The following is a 19,853-nucleotide window of genomic DNA, read 5'->3' on the forward strand; positions in this document are numbered from 1 at the left end:
TATAGCGTAGTCTGAAGCGTCAGTCGTAAGCGCGATGGTGGCGCCAGGCAGCGGGTGCGCCAACATCATTGCGTTTGCGAGAGCATCCTTCGTGTCCACAAAGGCGCAATCCATCTCCGGTGTCCAGGCCACAGGTTCCTTCCCCGGCTTCCCTCTGAGTGCCTCGTAGAGCGGCCGCATCAGCTGCGCGGCCCGGGGAATGAACCGATGGTAAAAATTTACCATACCAAGGAACTCCTGGAGCGCTTTAACGGATTGCGGGCGCGGGAAAGCAGCAATGGCTGCCACATTCGACCGAAGCGGCAGTGCTCCTGCCGCAGTGATGCGGTGGCCCAAAAAGTCGATCTGCCGCAGTCCGAATTGACATTTGTTCGGGTTAATTATGAGGCCATGCTGATGGAGGCGGTGAAAAAGGAGGCGCAGGTGTTTGAGATGTTCCTCTTTCAAAGTACTGGCGACCAGGATGTCATCGAGATACACAGACAGAAACTTGAGATCCCGCAGCACCGAATCCATAAGGCGCCGCATTTTTGAGTCCGAATGGCATTCGGAGGAATTCGAAAAGCCCGAAAGGGGTAATGACCGCCGTCTTCTGGATGTCCTGGGGGTGGACGGGCACTTGATGGTACCCCCGGACGAGGTCGATTTTGGAAAAAAACGAATTGCCAGCCAAATGTGCGGAGAAATCTTGGATGTACGGTATAGGGTACCAGTCGGGAGTTGTGACCTCATTGAGGCGCCGATAATCGCTGCAGGGCCGCCAACCACCGCCGGGCTTAGGAACGATATGAAGCGGCGAAGACCAGGGACTATCTGACCGGTGAACGATTCCCAGTCGCTCCATGGTGGCGAACTCCGCCTTCGCGGCCTCGAGTTTACTGGGCTCCAGCCGTCGAGCCCGGGCATAAACCGGGGGGCCGGTCGTTGCGATGTGGTGTTCTACACCATGTTTAGCAATCGTCGCCGAGAAGGTGGGCCGAGTGAGATCTGGAAATTCCCCGAGAAGGCGGGTGAAGTCGTCGGGCGCCAGCACGGTGCAGGAACCCGTGTGAGGTGCGCCTGAACCCTGAAAACATGGGATGGCGGCGTGAATCAGACGGCGATTTCGTAAATCAACCAATAAGCCATTGGTACAGAAGAAGTCAGCACCGAGGATTGCCTGTGCGATTTTGGCGGTTATAAACTCCCATTGTTGCCCACCAAAACACACCTGGATCCGCCGCTTCCCGAACGTACGAATAGCACTGCCGTTGTCGGCCTGGAGTGGAGAACCGCGCCTCCCTGCTCTGACGTCGAGGAGCGAAGCGGGGAGGATGCTGCACTGAGCGCCCGTGTCGCACAAAAACCGCCAGCCCGAAATGGAGTCGGTGATATACAATAACTTCCCGGAATCTCCAACCACCATCGTAGACGCGAAACCAACCTCAGGGTCGTTCTTCTGTTCACGCAGTCGGTGCTGTTGCTTTCTCGGTGCATTTGGCACGAAACTACATGGAGGACGGCACCATCTGGCTTTTGGACCGAAATGGGCGTGGTAGTAGCAGATACCGGATGGTGGAGGCGCTGAGGCGGGGTTCTTCGGGGCGGGACGCTTCGAGGTGGCGCAGTTCTGCTGCATCACCGCATAAATGGTGTCGGCTTCGGCCGCGAGCGCTACACCGTCCGTAGCCTCCAACCTGGCGAGGGCTGCTTGCACCTGCTCGGGGAGCTGGCTCAGGAACAGTTCCCGAAACAGAAAACACTGCAGCTCAGAACCGAGGAGCGTGAGCATCTGGCTCATCAACTCAGATGGCTTGGCGTTGCCTAACCCGGGCAGTGTGAGTAAACGTCGCGCGCGCTCCGCTTTCGTGAGGCCGAAAACCTGCATTAGTCGCGCCTTAATCATATCATACTTGTTATCTACGGGCGGGGTCTCCAGCGGACTGATGATCCTCGAAGCCGTTGAGCTGTCCAGTGCGGAGACCACGTAAACGTAACGGGTCTGATCCAGCACGGTGTTCCGAAGCTGGAACTGAGCCTCCGCTTGGACGAACCAGGAGGCCGCCTGTTGTTCCCGAAATTGAGGGCGCTTCAAGGTCGCTGCGTTAACATCCATCGTTTTGTTCTGAGCGTCCTCCGCAAAAATCGTCCGCGAAGCTTCGGGGTCACCAATGTAGGAATCGACAGATCCCTAACTGAAGTACTGAGGTCGAGTCAGTCCGATAATAAAACAAAGTTTAATGTAAACTAGAGAACAAACAATGGCATGCAAGAGAAACAATCAACAGGTCTTTTCTTAATGCTGGCTTCACGAGGTCTGAACTGGGAACCTCCCAGTCTGACGGCATGACGTCATCACGTTTCCCGCTGTTCGGGACGTCACGTGACCCACGTGATGACGTCATCGCGCTGGTTCTGGGACTTACCCAGAACGGGCTATTTACATACAGTAAACCAACCTAGGTGTTGTAGCACTCTGTTAAAGGCAGTTATACAGGAGTCCCTTGGTGGCTTTGCCACAATACCTTTATTTTGGAATGCGAATAAGAATATTACATCTTCAGTAAGTTTAAGAACTTCTCAGCTTGGGGCTAGATCTATTTCGCTGCAAGAATGGAAGTTGTCAGTTCTGGCAAGGAGCGCAGCTTGTGTTGGTGGAACAGTTCATGAAGCTCATTTCCCAGCCAGGCCCAAGCTAAAGTAACCTCATTCAAAAGCAGCCTTGTAACTCAATCGCCAAAACGTTACCAGCAGTGCTTGCAGAGGCCCTTGTAGTACTTGACATCATCTTTTGGACAGATTATAGGGTCCTCTGAAGCAGTCATTGGAAACAGGTTCACTGTACAGGGCAAAGACAGCCCTAGAAGAAAATTAGCGCATTTATCTGTCAGCACCAAGCTAGACTTTCAACATAGCCAGTTAGTTACAGAGCCCAGTTTTTCTTTCTGCGGGGAAGTGAAACTGATACACCTGAGCAAAGAGGTGTCATTTGTAAACAGGAAATTTACATGCAGAAAGTGGAGAAACCAAATTAAGTTATAGTTTCAGCCTCCCTGTGACCACCGTCCATCGAGGAAAGTTAGCTTCTTTATTTTAAAAGTTTCAGCTTGAAAGATCTCCGAGGAGAAGAGTAATTTTATTCTGCAGTAAACACCACCCCCGCCCACCCCCCTCCACCGCCCACCGCAAACCTGCTGCTAACTCGACCCAGATCACTTAGAGTCTCATTGCATGGGGAACAGTTCTCGTCTATCAGTCGCCAAGGAGGCAGACAGGACAGGGGAACAACAAGTCATTTGTACCTGTTGAGGAGGACACTCCTGGGAAACAAACAGATGAGCCACCTTCTGAATAAAATCCATTCTCTAAACCAAACCCTGTGGTAAATAGAACTTCATGAGAAACACACAGGCGAGGTTCCCAAGCAGCTGCAGGAAATATTATCGACTTCCAGTTTAACCCTTTCATTCCAACTATACATAGAGTGGTGATATCAAGACAGTGATTGAATTTCAACATATACCTTAGATAGAAACTTAACCCTTTGAACTTCAAATAATTTGTATGATGGCAGAAGTTCTTTTTTAATATGTAGAACATTTATTAATTCATCATATTTTGGAAAGGAAATTGAAAAGAAATAGAAATAGAAAATATCTTTTTCTATTGTGCTGAGATGCTGCTGCACTCTCTGAATGACTAATCAGCAATAATTGTGGAAGCATTTGTATTTATACAGGACACCTGTGGCATCATATATTGGTGCTCTAACACTTTATCATGGTGTTATAGGACTGTACCCTCTTAATTTCGCACACAGCTAGTGTTTGACTCAACGATATCGTCTGAGGCAACATCCAGACAAGTTCCTTTAGAGTGATGGAGAGTAAATTTGAGGTAGCCAACAAGACCAGCATTGGCAGAGGCTAGAATTATATTTCATGCTCCTAGTCAGGGAATTATGTGCGCACCACATACCATTTCCCAGTGAATACCATAAAAGAGAGAAAGAAAATTAATTTGAAAAATTGGAGGGGATGTTGATGATCAGTCTGTAAATTTTGTGTTGGATGGAGGACAATTGCCAGTTGGCCGTACGACATGGATCCCAAAGGTAATTGTCACTTAAGTTTGTTTCGTGCAGTTGATTCCATCTTGCCAGTCGTTCTGGAGGGAGTGCCATTTGGAAGTAACAACAACAAAAATTTGCATTTATTTATTGCTTTAAAGTCAGAAAACGTCCCAAGGCGCTTCACAGGAACGTTATCAAACAAAATTTGACACCAAGCCACATGAGACATTAGGACAGGTGATCAAATCTTGGGCAAAGAGGTAGGTTTGAAGGAGGAGAGACAGCTGGAGAGGCGGAGAAGTTTAGGGAGGGAATTCCAGAGCTTAGGGCCTAGGCAGCTGAAAGCACGGTTGCCAACGCTGGAGAAATTCAAACCAGGCATGCACAAGAGGCTAGAATTGGAGGAGCGCAGAGATCTTGGAGGGATAGAGGGGTGGAGAAGGTTATAGGGAGGGGCGACGCCATGGAAGGATTTGAAAACAAGGTTGAGAATTTTAAAACTGAGGTGTTGCTGGACCGGGAGCCAATGTAGGTTAGCGAGTACAGGGGTGAACGGGATTGGTGCAAAACTTAGGATACAGGTAAGGAAAACCCAAGATCATTTGATTGGGCTAGATATGAATTGCTAACACATGAATGGGTTAACACTTGCACAAAGATAGCGGACACAGCAATGTTGTTCGGGCATGTTACTTATTTTCATGTAAACTTTGTCGATCGGTAGTTCTACTCTCATATGTTTACATCGCTGGAGGATTCAAATTTAACCACAAAATGTTAAATTAACAGTCAGGAGCTCACTTCTAAAGTGAATCCATTTCATACTCAAAGTGAGAATCATTAACATTCTGTTATTCATGAAGACGTTGGTTGCATTATATTTTTTCTAAATCCAATTTTCATTTATCTCAGAGGGTGAAAAGGTTATTCTAAAATTTGAACAGGCAAGAATGGCAATGATGATTATTCTGATTTGTAAACCAGCAATCAAAAATTGGTGTTGAACTCCCTAATTATAAGGTTAATTTTCTCATTTAATCATGATACAATGGCCTTAAAATACATGCAAGTTTTTTAAAATATATATAAACTATATATATCACCTGGCAACAGTAATCAACTATATATTTGGCCTGCTATCATTTTAATTTTAAAGGACCAAAATCAGCTAAATTTGTGAGAACGTTCCTTTCAGTCAGTTCACAGAAACTGAGCATATGACATATTCAATGGTTCAATAAGGAGTGTCAGGAGCAGCACCAGGCGTACCTAAAAATGAGGCGCCAACCTGGGGAAGCTGCAAATCAGGATTACATGCATGCTAAAAAGCGGAAGCAGCATGCTATAGAAAGAGCTAAGCGATCCCACAATCAACAGATCAGATCAAAGCTCTGCAGTCCTGCCACATCCAGTCATGAATGGAGGTGGACAATTAAACAACTAAGGGGAGGAGGAGGCTCCATGAATATCCCCATCCTCAATGATGGCGGAGCCTAGCACATGAGTGCAAAAGAGAAAGCTGATGCGTTTGCAACCATCTTCATCCAGAAGTGCCGAGTGGATGATCCATAGCGGCCTCCTCCTGAGGTCCCCACCACCACAGAAGCCAGTCTTCAGCCAATTCGATTCACTCCACGTGTTATCAAGAAATGACTGAGCACACTGGATATAGCAAAGGCTGTGGGCCCCAACAACATCATGGCTGTCATGCTGAAGACTTGTGCTCCAGAACTAGCCGTGCCTCTAGCCAAGTTGTTCCAGTACAGCTATAACCCTGGCATCTATCCCACAATGTGGAAAACTGCCTGGGTATGTCCTGTCCACAAAAAGCAGGACAAATCCAATCTAGTCAATTACCACCCCATCAGTCTACTCTCAATCATCAGCAAATTGATGGGAGGTGTCATCGACAGTGCTATCAAGCAGCACTTACTCACCAACAACCTGCTCACTGATGCCCAGTTTGGGTTCCGCCAGGACCACTTGGCTCCAGACCTCATTACAGCCTTGGTCCATACATGGACAAAAGAGCTGAATTCCAGAGGTGAGGTGAGAGTGACTGCCCTTGACATCAAGACAGCATTTGACTGAGTGTGGCATCAAGGAGCCTTAGTAAAACTGAAGTCAATGGGAATCGGGGGGGAAAACTCTCCACTGGCTGGAGTCATATTTAGCACAAAGGAAGATAGTTGTGGTGGTTGGAGGTCAATCATCACAGCCCCAGGACATTGCTGCAGGAGTTCCTCAGGGCAGTGTCCTGGCCCCAACCATCTTCAGCTGTTTCATCAATGGCCTTCCCTCCATCATAAGGTCAGAAGTGGGGATGTTCGCTGATGACTGCACAGTGTTCAGTGCCATTTGCAACTCCTCAGATAATGAAGCAGTCCATGCCCGCATACAGCAAGACTTGGACGACATTCAGGCTTGGGCTGATAAGTGGCAGGCAACATTCGCACCACACAAGAGCCAGGCAATGACTATCTCCAACAAGCAAGCTTCTAATCACCACCCCTTGACATTGAATGGCATTACCATCGCCGAATCCCCCACCATCAATATCCTGGGGGGTCACCATTGATCAGAAACTTAACTGGACCAGCCACATAAATACTGTGGCAACAAGAGCAGGTCAGAGGCTGTGTATTCTACAGCGAGTGTCTCACCTCCTTACTCCCCAAAGCCTTTCTACCATCTACAAGGCACAAGTCAGGAGTGTGATGGAATACACTCCACTTGCCTGGATGAGTGCAGCTCCAACACCATTCAAAAAGCTCGACACCATTCAAGACAAAGCAGCCCGCTTGATTGGCACCCCATCCACTACCTTAAACATTCACTCCCTCCACCACTGGCGCACTGTGGCTGCAATGTGTACCATCTACAAGATGCACTGTAGCAACTCGCCAAGGCTTCTTCGGCAGCATCTCCCAAACCCGTGACCTCTACCACCTAGAAGGACAAGGGCAGCAGGCGCAGGGGAACATCCCCACCTCCAAGTTCCCCTCCAAGTCACACACCATCCTGACTTGGAAGTATATCGCCGTGCCTTCATCGTCACTGGGTCAAACTCCTGGAACTCCCTCCCTAACAGCACTGTGGGAGTACCTTCACCACACGGACTGCAGCAGTTCAAGAAGGTGGCTCACCACCACCATCGGCTCACCACAACCGTCTCAAGGGCAACTAGGGATGGGCAATAAATGCTGGCCTTAAGGTGACGCCAACATCCCATGAACGAATAATAAAAGAAAATTAACATCCTCATGTAAATATTGGAGGTGATATGTATATTTTACAAAATAGTTTGTTGCAAATCTCTATTTTACCCTTCAATATTGTTGATGCTATTACACCTGTTCCTGTAATATGTATGAGCATTCAGAGATTTTTGGGCATCAGCGTTGGACATATTAAAGGCCTAGAAATCTGGTTGTTCAGCGCCTATATTTCAGGCACCTAAAAGCCCCCTATATCCTCCAATATGGCAGGCAGAAAGTGCATGCTCATTACAAGCTGGAAGTGCGCCGCCCGCCATATTGGTAAAGGTCAATAAAGTGGCGTGCAATGCCCACGCCTGAAACAGGCATTAGGCCCTATGCATATTCAAATAAGGATTCAGGAAAACTAGGTCTACATGCAACCTTAAAGGGGCCGCTGCAGGCCGCAACTAACAAGTTAAGATTTCAAAACATATTCACCTGAATGTGGAGCTGAGAGGACCTCCTGCGCAGTCAGCTCGCCGGCTATTCAATAGGGAAAACCGCGTATGTGCGGTATTTTGAAAAAAAAATTAACTCTGCAGTCCTCCAATTTTGGCCTCTTATGCATCCCCGATTTTCTTCGCTCCACCATCAGTGGCTGTGCCATCAGCTGCCTAGGCTCTAAGCTCTGGAATTCCCGCCCTAAATCTCTCTGCCTCTACTTTTTTCTCCTTTTAAGACACTCCTTAAAATCTATTTCATTGACCAAGCTTTCGGTCACCTGTTTTATTATCTCTTTATGTGACTCAGTCTCAAATTTTGTTTGACAACACTTCTGTGAAGTGCCTTGGGACATTATAATACGTTAAAGGCGCTGTATAAATGGAAGTTGTTGTTGTTTAATGTATTGTCTAAGATTCTTTGTAATGGGGAAGTGGAATAGCTCAGTGCTGTTTTCAGCACTGAGGCTTGGGTTCAAATGTAGTTTAGTCAAATTTTTTGTGAGCTGTAAGAGTCCTATGTGAACCTAATTTAAGCAATGCTAAACCAGTTCCTGGGGAACACAAAGCTGCACAGAATTCCAAATTCAGTAGAAGTCAGCACTAAACTGATGCTCTCGCTTATACTTATAATACAAGCCAGAAGGATGGTTGGTGTTTCGGTGTAGTGTTGGGCAGAGCTTTATTCTATGTAAGACTATGCTGTGTCTGCTAAGAGTGAAAACGTGATGTCTGCACTGATATCTTCTCTTGATGAGCATCAAAAATATACATTTGTAAAAGAATAGGTGGATGTCTGTATTGTATGGGTCTTTCAGCTGTACAAAGGCACATGTAATACATTTGTCTAAATAGCAGATGTACTTACTCATGTCCCTTTGTGCAGTTAAAATTACTGTGTAATAGGTCAGTTTCTCCTGTATCAATGACCATAGAAATTTATTTTTATATGTAACTTTATGGGTGATTTTAACCCTATCTGCCCAATTCCCTGTATTGGGTTATTTGCAAGTCAAAGAAACTTCTTTACCCAGAGAATGGTGAGAATGTGGAACTCGCTACCACAGGGAGTGGTTGAAGCGAATAGTATAGATGCATTTAAGAGGAGGCTAGACAAGCACATGAGAGAGAAGGGAATAGAGGCAACTCCATGTTTGAATCTCTCCAATCCGGTTTCCGCCCTTGCCACAGTACCGAAGCGGCTCTCATCAAAGTCACAAATGACATCCGTTGTGACTGTGACAAAGGTAAACTCTCCCTCCTCATCCTTCTTGACTTGTCTGCAGCCTTTGACACGGTTGACCACTCCATCCTTCTCCAATGCCTCTCCACCATCGTACTGTTGGGTGGGGCTGCACTCGCCTGGTTCCATTCTTATCTATGTAATCATAGCCAGAGAATCACTTGCAATGGCTTATATTTCTGCTCCCACATCGTTACCTCTGGTGTCCCCCAAAGATCTATCCTTGGCCCCCTCCTATTTCTCATCTACACCCTTGGTGACATCATCTGAAAACACAGCCCCAGTTTCCACACGTACGCTGATGACACCCAGTTCTACCTCACCACCACTTCTCTCGACCCCTCCACGGTCTCTAAATTGTCAGACTGCTTGTCCAACATCCAGTCCTGGATGAGCAAAAATTTTCTCCAATTAAATATTGGGAAGACTGAAGCCTTTGTTTTTGGTCACGCCACAAATTCCGTTCCCTAGCCATTGACTCCATCCCTCTCCCTAACATCTGTCTGAGGCTGAACCACACTGTTCGCAACCTTGGTGTCGTATTTGACCCTGAAATGAGCTTCCGCCTACATATCCACGGCATAATTAAGACCGCCTATTTCCACCTCTGTAACATCACCCATCTCCACCCTTGCTTCACCTCATCCGCTGCTGAAACCCTCATCCATGCCATTGTTACCTCTAGACTTGACTATTCTAATGCACTCCTGGCTGGCCTCCCACAGTCTGCCGCCCGTGTCCTAACTCACACCAAGTCCCGTTCATCCATCACCCCTGTGCTCGCTGACCTACATTGGCTCCCGGTTAAGCAACGCCTCGATTTCAAAATTCTCATCCTTGTTTTCAAATCCCTCCATGGTCTCTGTAATCTCCTCCAGCCCCACAACCCCCTGAGATATCTGCACTCCTCTAATTCTGCCCTCTTGAGCATCCCTGATTAGAATCGCTCAACCATTGGTGGCCGTACCTTCAGCTGCCTAGGCCCTAAGCTCTGGAATTCCCTGCCTAAACCTCTCCGCCTCTCTACCTCTCTTTCCTCCTTTAGGACGCTCCTTAAAAACTACCTCTTTGACCAAGCTTTTGGTCACCTGCCCTAATTTCTCCTTATTTGGCTCGGTGTCAAATTTTTTTGTCTTATAATACTCCTGAGAAGCGCCTTGGGACGTTTTACTACGTTAAAGGCGCTATATAAATACAAGTTGTTGTTATTGCTGTTATGCTGATAGAGTTAGATGAGGAAAAGGAAGCTCGAGTGGAGCATAAACGCCGGTATGGACTGGTTAGGCCGAATAGCCTGTTTCTGTGCCGTATGTTCTATGTATAAAAAAGCGTCATTCAGGTAAGTGGCAGGGAGGAGGTGTTGGGAGGGCACCACAAGGAAAGTTTAGATCCTCCCGAAACCTCCTCCCCGTGGCTTAACTGAATGGCGGGGAGCGATCTTTAATCTTTGAGCCACCTGCCGGCCAGCATTGTGCTCCCGCCCATCAACCAGATGCCGCTTCCTGCTGGTTTTGGTTGGACAACCAACTGGGGGCATGCAGATGATGCTCAGGAGTTAACATCTCCTGGGAGTCTCACTGCCGAGGTCAGGACAGTTTGCCCAATTCCTGCCCAGAGTTAAAATTGGGGCTTTTCTTTCTGTATTAGTCACAGTTATATTTACAACACCGGCAACATCCTGCCCCGAATGTTAATGGCACAGGATCTTCATGGAAAAATGTTTGACAAACCTTTTTTGAGAAGGAAAAAGAGCATTGTTCACGCAATAATGATACTGCAACTGACCTAATGATTTCAAGGTAATTCACCTCATCATGCCATGTGTTTGCAAACAAATGGAAAAACATTTGCCAACCTCTTTTGCACAAAGGCTGTGCTCCTTTTACATCAAATGAATTTGATAATGATAGGCATTGTTGCTTTTTTGTAATAACAGGCAAACAGAGCTGTTATTGCAGCCAAAAACAACTCCACCATTGCCATATCCACTACAACTGCTGCCTTTCTTACTTTGCCCATATTAATACCCTCACTGGGTTATTCTGTAACACTTTTCTGGCTGATGTTAAGTTAAGGTTAACTTTCCTTCATCACTTAACAGTTTTAGAAGTGTATTGCCCCCTTCTTCATGAGTACTTCAGTCAAACATTGATAAAAATTCAGGGCATACTTCTGAAGGTGTTGAAAAGCAATTCAGACTATAGCTTGGACTTAAGATCTCCTACAAGAATGTCATTTAACACGGATATCTTAGGGTATGCTCCCAAGAGGAGGTTAAATGAATGCAAAAGAACACTTTTATCAAAGTTCAGTTTGTAATTTTTGACCATGAGTTGTCACTTCTACACACAGTTAATATTCTGTACAAGTGCCCTTATGGAACTCATTCAACTTTTGACAGTACCCTTTTGTTGATAATACAAATAGCTTCAGAGGTATTTGATTACAGCAAAACAGTCATCTGTTTGCTACTGGTTGGTGGCTTTAGAAATGAAAGTAAGCTTTAGGTCCAGTGAGTTCATAGAAAGTTAAACCTTCAGATACACAACAGACTGAGCTTAGCTGCCATTAACCCCTCTTCAGTTACTATATGGTGTGTTTGAAGAGGATGAATTAATGATAAAGGTCAAGTAGTTTAGATTATAGGTGAAACCCTTCGATGTACTGTAGTGAAGGCAGAACAAGGCAAAGAGGAAAAAGGTTGGTGAAGTCTCACTGATGTAAAACATAACCTTTATATTAGTTGGTCTGCATAAAAAGCATTGAGGTAAAAATGCATGCAAAATCACCTTCTTGGTTTAAACATTCTTGTTGATGTCCTTGTCACATGGCAGTTATTATGACTTGTGAACACTGATCTGCAGATAGCATCCAAACAGACTAGATCTGCTTCTCTTACTGTATTTCTATCATGTGAATTGAACAGCACATTTATTTAGACATTGTGAATAAGAAACTACTGCATCCTACATGCCCTTTTTAATCTACCTAAATTTGTGGTGTTTCATTCTTCAATTTAGCTTTTTAAATGATGTGCTGCATTTTTAGCAACAATATTTTCTATTCTTGTTGCTCGTAATAGATGTTTGTAATAAACATATGCAGTCGCTCTATTTCCAGTACTTCATCAGAAGAGTCAAGGTGGTTAGTCAGGCAGGAACACCTCCTTCTAAATTTGTGTTGGTTATCAATTATCCAGATTATTTTCAAATAGGTAATCCTCAAATTTGTTCCTAATAATCCTCTATTATTTTGTCCATTATCAATGTAAGACAAATGAATTTGTAGTTAGTCAAGTTTGTTTTGTTGACTTTTATGAAAATAGGTACCACGTTGGCTTGTTTCCAATGCAGTGGGATGTCCCGGGTATTCATTGACTCCCTCCTGACAACTGTTGCAACTTTCACATTTGTACTAAATATTATCCTTGTGGTGCCTTAAATGTAGCATCACTGGTCTCTTCCATAAGCAGACCCCATGTCGCCTATGATCAGGTGTTTACCTTTACTGCCCAAGATCTAGTCATATGATAACCTGACCAGGATTGTAAGAGTGAAATGCTTCTTTATTTTTTTGTCTTATAATACTCCAGTGAAGCACCTTGGGATGTTTTACTACGTTAAAGGCACTAGATAAATACACATTGTTGTTGTTGTATTGTGTGAACTGGATATTGTAATCTCGCACATGTCCTCACTGCACTTCTCTTGCTTTCTGAAAGGCAGACTGATAAACACTCCAGTGAGATGAGGTCAATTGTAAGCTAACAAGCTGATTTAATGTTTTACATGTAATATATGAATGAACAGAATGAACAGTGAATTTCAATTTATTTCATCATGCTCCTCGTAAGATAGAAAAGTACAAAACATACCACACATCCCCTGTTAGCAGCCTAAATTCAGATTCCTGACTAGCAAATCTCTGAAACTAGTCACCACCAACCTTAAGGACTGGGTTCTTTCTCACTATCTAGCTTCCACACTAGATTTCTCCAAATTGTCCTTTCTTAACTGGACAAGAAGCTAAAGGATGGATCGCGGCCCTCTCTTAACCCTCCATGTCCAGGGATTGGCCACTTGAGCTTCCAAACACAACAGAAAATGCTGGAAAAACTCAGCAGGTCAGGCAACATCCGTGGAGAGAAATTTGAGTTGACGTTTCGGGTCGAAACCCTTCTTCAAAACTGGAAAAAGAAAATAGATCGAAGGCAAGACTGCGATCGAACAAAAGGAGAAAAAGAGACAATAAAAGGTATTCGAAGCCAGATGAGATGGTAATAGGCCTGTGGAGACAAAGGCAGCTGAGATTAGGTGTGAAGTGTACTGGCAGGGTAAGAGACAGCTGCCAGGTGAGAGAGAGAAACAAAAGGAAAGGGGGGGGGGGGGGGAAAGGAGGCCCCACAACAAAGAGGTGGAAAAAATTATAAGTAAAAAGTAATAGGGGCCGAGGTTATGATCTGAAATTGTTGAACTCGATATTGAGTCTGGAAGGCTGCAAAGTGCCTAATCAGAGGATGAGTTGCTGTTCATCGAGTTTACGTTGAGCTTCCGTGGAACAATACAAGAGGCCAAGGACGGTGAGGTCCGAGTGGGAATGGAGCGGTGAATTAAAATGACAGGTGACCGGAAGCTCGGGGTCACCCTTACGGACTGAACGGAGGTGTTCCGCAAAGCGGTCACCCAATCTGCGTTTGGTCTCCCCAATCAAACTGGCTGCTGCTCTGCTAAGTGTGGGCTTCCCTGGCAACTATTCCTTCCTGGGCTCACATAAAACATGCAATTCTAACCTATTATATAACAAACCTCTATTGTCTCAAATTGATATGGTATGTGGGAAGCACTTCTTCTCTAGCTGGTTGTTTGGATTTAATTCTCATTCCTAAAAATGTGTGTTCTGCACATTTAACCCCAGATGTGCTGAGTTCAACTTAATAACAACATCTTGATATAAATTACCCAAATTCCTCCCAGGTAAATTGTCAAAAATCCTGAAACATGACAGTGACCATCAGCATTTTGCAGATTTAATTTACAGTCTCACTTATTCTGTTCTGTATATACGATTTATCCTTGGGGATTTATTGGTTTAGGCCCTTACATTATCTTTGCTCACTTTATACTATACTAGCTGAAGTGCCCGGCGGTGCCGAGGGTCTTTTGAGGGCATGTTGTTGGTGGAAGAGAGAGAGAGAGCGACTGGGGGGAAGAGAGAGAGTGACTGGGAGGAAGAGAGAGAGCGACTAGGGGGAAGAGAGAGAGCAACTGGGGGGAAGAGAGAGAGCGACTGGGGGGAAGAGAGAGAGCGGCTGGGGGGAAGAGAGAGAACGACTGGGGGGAAGAGAGAGAGCGACTGGGGGGAAGAGAGAGAGCGACTGGGGGGAAGAGAGAGAGCGACTGGGGGGAAGAGAGAGAGCGACGGGGGGGAAGAGAGAGAGCGACTGGGGGGGGAAGAGAGAGAGCGACTGGGGGGAAGAGAGAGAGCGACTGGGGGGGAAGAGAGAGAGCGACTGGGGGGAAGAGAGAGAGCGACTGGGGGGGAAGAGAGAGAGCGACTGGGGGGGAAGAGAGAGAGCGACTGGGGGGGAAGAGAGAGAGCGACGGGGGGGAAGAGAGAGAGCGACTGGGGGGAAGAGAGGGAGCAACTGGGGGGGAAGAGAGCGAGCGACTGGGGGGGAAGAGAGAGAGCGACTGGGGGGAAGAGAGAGAGCGACTGGGGGGGAAGAGAGAGAGCGACTGGGGGGGAAGAGAGAGAGCGACTGGGGGGGAAGAGAGAGAGTGACTGGGGGGGAAGAGAGAGGGCGACTGGGGGGGAAGAGAGAGAGCGACTGGAGGGGAAGAGAGAGAGCGACTGGGGGGAAGAGAGAGAGCGACTGGGGGGAAGAGAGAGAGCGACTGGGGGGGAAGAGAGAGAGCGACTGGGGGGAAGAGAGAGAGCGACTGGGGGGGGAAGAGAGAGAGCGACTGGGGGGGGAAGAGAGAGAGCGACTGGGGGGGGAAGAGAGAGAGCGACTGGGGGGGGAAGAGAGAGAGCGACTGTGGGGGAAGAGAGAGAGCGACGGGGGGGAAGAGAGAGAGCGACTGGGGGGAAGAGAGAGAGCGACTGGGGGGGAAGAGAGAGAGTGACTGGGGGGGAAGAGAGAGAGCGACGGGGGGGAAGAGAGAGAGCGACTGGGGGGAAGAGAGAGAGCAACTGGGGGGGAAGAGAGAGAGCGACTGGGAGGGAAGAGAGAGAGCGACGGGGGGGAGAGAGAGCGACGGGGGTGAAGAGAGAGAGTGACGGGGGGAAGAGAGAGAGCGACAGGGGGGAAGAGAGAGAGAGAGCGACTGGGGGAAGAGAGAGAGAGCGACTGGGTGGGAAGAGAGAGAGAGAGCGACTGGGGGAAGAGAGAGAGAGTGACTGGGGGGGAAGAGAGAGAGCGACGGGGGGGAAGAGAGAGAGCGACTGGGGGGAAGAGAGAGAGCAACTGGGGGGGAAGAGAGAGAGCGACTGGGAGGGAAGAGAGAGAGCGACGGGGGGGAGAGAGAGCGACGGGGGTGAAGAGAGAGAGTGACGGGGGGAAGAGAGAGAGCGACTGGGGGGAAAGAGAGAGAGCGACTGGGGGGGAAGAGAGAGAGCGACTGGGGGGGTAGAGAGAGAGCGACTGGGGGGGAAGAGAGAGAGCGACTGGGGGGGAAGAGAGAGAGCGACTGGGGGGAAGAGAGAGAGCAACTGGGGGGAAAGAGAGAGCGACTGGGGGGGAAGAGAGAGCGACTGGGGGGAAGAGAGAGAGCGACGGGGGGAGAGAGAGCGACGGGGGGAAGAGAGAGAGCGACGGGGGGAAGAGAGAGAGCGACGGGGGGAAGAGAGAGACGGGGGGAGAAGAGAGCGAGGGAAGGAGAGAAGGAAGGAAAGAGAGAGAGAGGGAAGGAGAGAGATTGAAGGAGAGAGAGAGGGAAGGAGAGAGAGAGAGGGAAGGAGAGAGAGAGAAGGAAGGAGAGAGAGAGAGGGAAGGAGAGAGAGAGGGAAGGAGAGAGAGAGAGGGAAGGAGAGAGAGAGGGAAGGAGAGAGAGAGAGGGAAGGAGAGAGAGGGAAAGCAAAGGAGGGAGAGAGGGAATGAGAGTGAGAGAGAGGGAGACAGAGACAGAGGGAGGGAGAGAGAGAGACAGAGAGGGGAGGAGAGAAAGGGGAAAGAGGTGGGGGAGCAAGGGGTGGGGGAGCAAGGGGTGGGGGAGCAAGGGGTGGGGGAGAAATGGGTGGGTGGGGGAGAAGGGTGGGGTGGGTGGGGGGGAGAAGATTGGGGTGGGTGGGGGGGAGAAGGGTGGGGCGGGTGGGGGGGGGAGAAGGGTGGGGCGGGTGGGGGGGGAGAAGGGTGGGGCGGGTGGGGGGGGAGAAGGGTGGGGCGGGTGGGGGGGAGCAGGGTGGGGCGGGTGGGGGGGGGAGAAGGGTGGGGTGGGTGGGGGGGAGAAGGGTGGGGTCTGTTGGGGGAGAAGGGTGGGGTGGTGGGGGGTAGAAGGGTGGGGTGGGTGGGGGGTAGAAGGGTGGGGTGGGTGGGGGGGGGAGAAGGGGTGGGTGGGGTGGGATGGGATGGGAGGGGTGGGGGAGAAAGGGGTGGGTGGGGGAAGGGGGGGTGGGGGAGGGAAGTGGGAGGTGGGAGGGGGGTGTGGGGGGTAAGGGGGTGTGGGGGGGAAGGGGGTGTGGGGGTGTGTGGGGGGGGAGAAGGGGGTGTGGGGGGGAAGGGGGTGTGGGGGGAAGGGGGTGTGGGGGGAAGGGGGAAGGGGGTGTGGGGGGAAGGGGGGAAGGGGGTGTGGGGGTGAAGGGGGGTGTGTGGGTGGGGGAAGGGGGTGTGGGGGGGAAGTGGGGGGGAAGGGGGGAAGGGGGTGTGGGGGTGTGGGGGGAAGGGTGGAAGGGAGGGGGGAGGGGGGTTCGGGGGAAGGGGGTGTGGGGGAAGGAGGGGGGAAAGGGAGGGGGGAAAGGGAGGGGGGGAAGGGGGGGAAAGGGAGAGGGGGGAAGGGGGGGAAAGGGAGAGGGGGGAAAAGGGAGGGGGGGAAAGGGAGCGGGGGGAGCAAGGGGTGGGGAAACATGAAACCTAAAGTACTTATAAAACATTTTTGGTAAATCTTTCTATAACATACACTTTACAACCACACCAATCTTTTTATTAAAAAAGAGGTCCTCACCTACAGTGTGTTGTATCACAAACAATGGCCGCCGCTTGCTTTTCAGTTGGAAAGATTAGGCCCCGCCCACACAGTCGATTGTCTGTCTCGGTCACCAGGACCCGATTTGGAGCACAGAAGCCCCACCCACTCTATGTTCCTGTACTAAGATGGCCACGCATGCACTCTGTTACACACTGAATCAAAATGGCGTCGCACTGAAACTTTTCGCCCTCCTTGACAAAGATGGCTGCCGTTAACCTGGGGCTGTCAGCAGAAGAAATTTCCTCAGCTGCAAACACAGGATCTTCAGATTATTATTCGGGGCTTGCGACCTACCCCAGTTGCTTATGAAGCCTCCCCACCTACTGACCCCGGGAATGGAGCTGAGGCAGCACACCCTCTCCCCTCTGCCAGTGTTTGTCTCTGTCTAGGCCGGGAGCCTGGGACTAGAGTTGCGCTGCTGGCAGTTGGAGAAGCCTGGAAAAACGGTGAAAGGTAGGAGAATTATAGAGGTTAGAGAAAAGATTTACAAATTAATTAACTTTTTTTAAAAACAATTTGTGTTTTAAAAGCAACTTTTTTTTTTGCTGGAAATGTAGATTTGAAAAGAAACACGCAGAAAGTGGGAAAAAGAAATGAAAAGTTTGGAATCAAGATGGCGGCGACTCACCTCGGTTCAGAATGATAAGGCCCGCCCACACACGCACCGATTGGTCAACCGTCAGGTCACTGAACTGTACGATTGGTCAATCATCACGTCATTCAACTGTAGGATGGCCCGCCTGCACACACAATGAACCCGCCCCCACTCGATGCAAATGAGCGGATAATGAGAGGAATTTTGAACATTTTTTGGATACCGTCGGCACAATTTTTGTCTGACCGTCGGCACAATTTTTGTCGGAGCAAAAAGTAAATACGCCTACAAGAGTCCCCTAATGATGAGCTTTCTTTTGATATAACATATGCGTAGGTACGCTCTATAACTTTTGATTGTATAGCCGGCCAGAGAGACAGAAAGAGAGACAGACAGAGAGACAGACAGAGAGACAGACAGATAGACATATCCTTTTATATATATAGATAATAATACCTCCCAATAGCTTGTTGGGATAATTTTCCTCATTTACTTCCTTTACTTTGCAGGTGTCCCTGGCATTTAGACTATTCCACCTCCTTTCCTGTCTAGTCTGACCTTCTTGAACACTTTAAACCTTTTTTATAGTACCTTTAGCAGAAAAACATTCCACATTAAGCATCATAATTAAATAAGGCAAAACAGATAAAACCATATATAATAAACTCAGCTGAGAAGTATAATGATTAATAAATATATACTATTAAATGAAAGAAGAATATGACAAAAAATCCTAAAATTGACCAAAATCTCCAACACAGCAGACAAGTTGAAGATCTCCCAACGTTCATATTTTTTTAACAACAACTTGTATTTATATAGTACCTTTAATGTAGTAAAACGTCCCATGCTGTTTTTTAAACTGAACGAAGCATAAGGGTTGAGAGGAATTGAGAGGAAGGAAAGTAAAATGCTATCTGTAAAAAACAGAAAACAAAATAGGAATTGGCAAAATCAAATGGTTAGGCTTTAATGATAGCTTTTATTCACATCACACACAGTTGGTTTTTTTATTACTTGGTGTCTTTATTTCTGAAAATGCTTCACAAAACATATAACCTACACACTGTAACTCAGGGCTGGTTTAAATCAATTGGGTACTTATCTTAATTATATGCTTTATACTTTACTCCAGTAGCTACACAAAACATAATGTTCCCAATTATACTAATATTCTTAGAAACAATTTCTTTACTAAAAGGGTGATAAATGTTTTGAATGATCTATCAGGTAATGTAGTAAAATTAAAGATGTTGAAGGTGTTCAATATGCCGTTGGATGCTAGGCATTTTGAGTTGAAATACCAGAGAGATAAGCTTGATGGACAGAATGGCCTTTTCTCATCCTTAACTTAGCTCTCTTTTAAACAAAAGAGAAAAATATGTTTTTTTAAAACTTACAAGCAGTTATTTTAGAGTCCTCGAGTGATTGTTCGTTTAGCGTAAACTGTACTTTATAAAACACAGCCCTTCAACTTCAATGGAGATTTGATGAATCTCCCTCTTGATAATTCCTTTTCCTTTTATTTGAGATGGTGGCAGTCATCAACTTTTGAGTATTTTTAATATGTGAATTAATGGGTTGTGGTTCCCTTTACACAAAATCTCATCTTCAACAGGTAATTCACCTCAGAAATCGTAGGACTCTTTAATCTGCGGAGGAACGTGACCTTTGCACTTTGGGCAGCTAGTAGGAAGATGACAAGATATTTGTGGATGAGGAAAACCATTTGGCCAATCTTAATTCACCCATCCAGAAAGATGCCAATGCCTAAGTTCCCTGTAACAACCCCCCCCCCCGCCCCCAACTCCCAACCCCCCAATTACACATCTAATTGGTTCTTAAATGATTCCAGGGATTTTAACCTCCACTACTCTGTTAGAGTCCATGTACCGATCAATCTTTGACTAATTTGCATTAAGTTTCTGAATCCAAGTGATTTGTGTAAATTAGAAACTGGAGTGGTTCCAGCACTGAGTCCTGGGGCACCCCACCCAGACAATTCCTCTTAGAAAAAAGATCTAGCCATCAGCCAAATTCTTATCCATTCCCAAGATTTACTGTAAATCCCCACAGCTTTC

The 19,853-nt window shown here is 47.5% G+C and overlaps 1 long non-coding RNA gene across 1 annotated transcript in view; it reads right to left on the bottom strand.

Moving 5' to 3' along the window:
* LOC147115675 (uncharacterized) overlaps positions 1 to 19,853 on the bottom strand; it is a 165,892-nt gene that overhangs the window by 42,328 nt on the left and 103,711 nt on the right. The window contains exon 3 of the long non-coding RNA XR_015078662.1: positions 18,598 to 18,689. This is a non-coding gene — a long non-coding RNA (uncharacterized LOC147115675). The remainder of the gene's footprint in view (positions 1 to 18,597; positions 18,690 to 19,853) is intronic.

The sequence above is a fragment of the Somniosus microcephalus genome, chromosome 6 (genome assembly GCF_052327205.1).
Source record: "Somniosus microcephalus isolate GS21.2 chromosome 6, FLI_Smic_1.0, whole genome shotgun sequence".
Lineage (NCBI taxonomy): Eukaryota > Metazoa > Chordata > Chondrichthyes > Squaliformes > Somniosidae > Somniosus > Somniosus microcephalus.